The sequence below is a fragment of the Chenopodium quinoa genome, unplaced genomic scaffold, assembly GCF_001683475.1.
Source record: "Chenopodium quinoa cultivar QQ74 unplaced genomic scaffold, ASM168347v1, whole genome shotgun sequence".
NCBI classification, from domain to species: Eukaryota; Viridiplantae; Streptophyta; class Magnoliopsida; order Caryophyllales; family Amaranthaceae; genus Chenopodium; species Chenopodium quinoa.
In genome coordinates this window covers 1417649-1421298 of record NW_018743783.1, presented here as the reverse complement: position 1 = coordinate 1421298, position 3650 = coordinate 1417649, and positions in this window count along the sequence as shown.

Sequence of the window (3650 nt, the reverse complement as noted above, 5' to 3'; positions counted from 1 at the left end):
CAGAGCAGGCGTCTTTCTGTTGAGCAACTCTTGAATCTCTCCCTTGAAGCCCCTCATGAAGTTCATGAGTTCGTTCCTTGTAATGGGAGCAGACCCATCAGCCGGCTGCTGCTGAACAGGCGGTGCGCCGACTGGATTACTGAGTCCAGTTTGAATATCTTCCCGTTCTCTCCTTTCGGTATGACGGGTGCGCCGGGCCCTTAGGGTCCCGTCTGAAGCTGTATGGGCTTCAACTTCCAACGCTTCTTCATTATCATGGTCCGACTGAACTTGAGGGTCGTCCAGGGGACGCCTCTCTTCAGGAGTCGGTACAGACGTGGATGCCATCTCAAAAGTACTCTCCCCACAGACGGCGCCAAAATGTTTCGGGGTTTTTTGATGTCCTACGGGAGAGTTAAAATTCCGAGATTGGAACCGGACGCCTGTACCTGCAAAACAAACGGATGCTCCGGATGATTGGAGATCCGCCTCCAACGGTCAAGTTAGTACTTGATTAAAGAGTAATTAATGCGGGATTAAATGTAGTTTGGTCTCTCTAGGCGAGAGTGTTAAATGTGCGTAATCCCCCTTAATGAGGATTAATGGGCATATTTATATGCCTTGGGATGCGTGCCAGTACTAGGTTTAGGTTAAACCTAAGGCTGACTGGGCCTCCCACAAGGATTGGGCCTTGTTGGCCGGTTTTCCCATTTGGCTGGGTGGACACGTGTCGCGTCGCAATTGGTCCAAGGAGGACGAATCTCTTGATGACACGTGGCAGGCTCCTATTGGCCTACGTGAAGGACACGTGGCGAAACCAAGCTGGTCCACGTGTCGGATGCTGATTGGTGGATAAAAATCCCCTAATCAACACCAACAAAGATACCCAACTAGAAATGTCATCAGGCCTAGAGATCACCTTTTCAAGGGCACCTTTCAGAACCCGAGAAAACCCCAAACGACACTTGGGAGGTATAAACTTCACAGTACGGAACCCCTTGGAGAAACAAACAATCAAGAAGAGCCACATCAAAACCACAATGTTGATCTTGCACCAAACCACCTATGCGCCCAAGCTGAGCCGGAGAAGAGGGAGCTTGCGGCTTGGAGAAACCATGAAGCACAAAACGAACAATACCATCTCCTTCATCTGGAGGTTACACAATCTCACTCGGACTATGACGACACTTAGTACAATGCGTATGCATTTTGCAGCAAACCCCACATAACAAAATCCCCATACGCAAAAAAGTAACTTCAGCCTCAGTATAAATAGCCAAATTAGAAGTATGAGAATGCCTCGTGATATCCCGCGCAACAATACAAAAATGACGATCACAAAGATGCTTGATAAGAGAACTTTTAGTAAGACCATTGCCACTTCCATCTTGACAACCATGAAGATCCACAAAGGGGCAATGAAACTTCACCCAAGCAGCCGATATAGCTACACCCAACCAACCACAAAGCTGAATTAGTTTATAAAAGCAAATATTAATTTTACAAAAGGGTTAAATTTTTCATGCACAACTAGTTAGAATCGATATTGTGTGTCTTTAAGTTTTTTGTTGAAGAGTTCTTGAATAAGAGTTATTGGTTATTGTAGGAGGAATTTGAAGTTCGTAATTAGGAGTTCTGTACTTGTATGCAATGATCAAGGTACGTATTTGTGGCTAGATCTTTAACTATGTGATTTTATATACAAATGTGTTTTATGTTTTGAATGATGAACTATGTTTAAATGTTGAACAAAGATTTATGAAAGTTTATAAAATAAATTCTATAAGCATGTTTCAATAAAAATGATTGTTTGGGCTTAAATATTTAAACGCTTTATAAGCTTGTTTGTAAACTTACTTTTGTTTGGGGTAAAAATACCCTAAACACGTGGCCCAATGGCCTAGTGACACGTGGCATCCAGCCGTTGGTCAGCAGGGCTCCAATCCTCTGCTGACACGTGTCCTCTAAACCCTAAAAGGGAAACCATCCCTTCCCCACTATAAATAGTGGAAGGACCCTCATTAATGGGAGGCTGGAACATTTGTTGTACACATTGAATACTCCTCAAAAAGAAAAACACTTACCCCGAGCAATATTAATTGCAGAATTCTCCCATTACGCGAGAAGTAACTTCTACATTACGTGCATTCTACCTCCCGTATCTTTACTAACTTGATCGTCGGAGGCGGAGCTCCTACCCCCAGGAGTCTTCGTGATTTTGCAGGCACAGGCGTCGAAGGGCATTCTTGGAATTGTAACTCTCCCGCAGGACACATCAAAAAACCCCGAAACAACTTTGTTTAGCAAACTGTTTAAAAATGGAATGTTATCATTTTAATCATCACATACATGGGAATTGGAAGGTTGATTTATCAAAGATGTTTATCAGATTTTTCTTGACCCCCACTATGAAAAGATAAATGATAAGACTATGAACTTTGTATGATCTAGTCTTTCCTCAAGTATAGACTATGTAAAGGAGTTACTAGCTTAGGGGGTGTGCACACTTAGGTGGAAAAATGATTTACGAAAATATGGATTGATCCATCCTATTCGGAATTATCTTTTGAAAGTTGATTTCGGAAAGTTGATTCTTTAACATATTTTCGAAAGTGAGTGTCACCGAATCAGGGCAAACGGCCTGTGGTCGAGCCTGAGGTCCAGACGGACCATGAAAGTGGAGACGAAATTGAAACATATGTGGCCCCGGATGGGTGTTTCAGAACGAAGCACCCTCGTGCTAAAGATAGAAGAGAATGGGAAATCAGCCAAGCTGCTCCCAGCAACCCAGCCGGGCAACCGGCTGGAATTGCCCAAACGGTGGAGGGCTCAGCCCCCGTTACAAGAAACGAACTCATGTCTTTCATGAATAGTTTCAAGGGTGAGATCAAGAGCCTCATCCGGTCAGCTACTCCAAAGAAGGGTCAGCCGGCCAAGAAGCCTTCCGGAAAGAAGGCGGTCAAAGAACGAGTTCCTACCCCTCATCCCAAGCCAAAGGAGGGGGAGGGCTTAAGGTTTGATCCAAGCAGACTCCGTTTTCCTCAAGGGGAGCTGCGAAAGGCCATCCGACACGTACAGCCGGATGGCTCCAAGAAAACATTCTCAGACGCCCGCACATTTCTCAAAGAGAAGCGAGGTCAGGCGTCTGCGTCGGCCTCAACGTCGACCTTCCCGGACAGTTTCCATGACGTCTCACACAGGCGTACGGGAACGAACCTTGGGAGCCAGACGGGCGAAGCTTCTGCCCGGTCTGGACCCAAAGTGATCCAGCCTGGCCTATTCGGCACACCGAATGGGTTAGGTGGATCCCCTTTTATGTCAGCGGGTCTTTTCGGTGGGCAAGCGCAGCAGCCGTTCCAACCCACGGACTGGCAGCTGCGCCTGCTAAATTTGGGGGAACAGCCAACGTCGTTCTTACCAGAGATAACCCAGGCGGCACAGCCGCCTAAGATCAAGAATGTTTTGGTGGGGGCCTATGACGGCACCACCAACCCAGAAGACCATCTAATGGCCTACTCTAACCTCATGTACCTCCAGGGGTTAGATGATGCCGTCTGGTGTCGATGCTTCCCGGCTACCCTCAAGGGCATAGCCCAGCGGTGGTTTGGTAACCTACCAGCCGGTTGCATCAACAGCTTTCGAACTTTGGCGTACTTGTTTACGTCAAATTT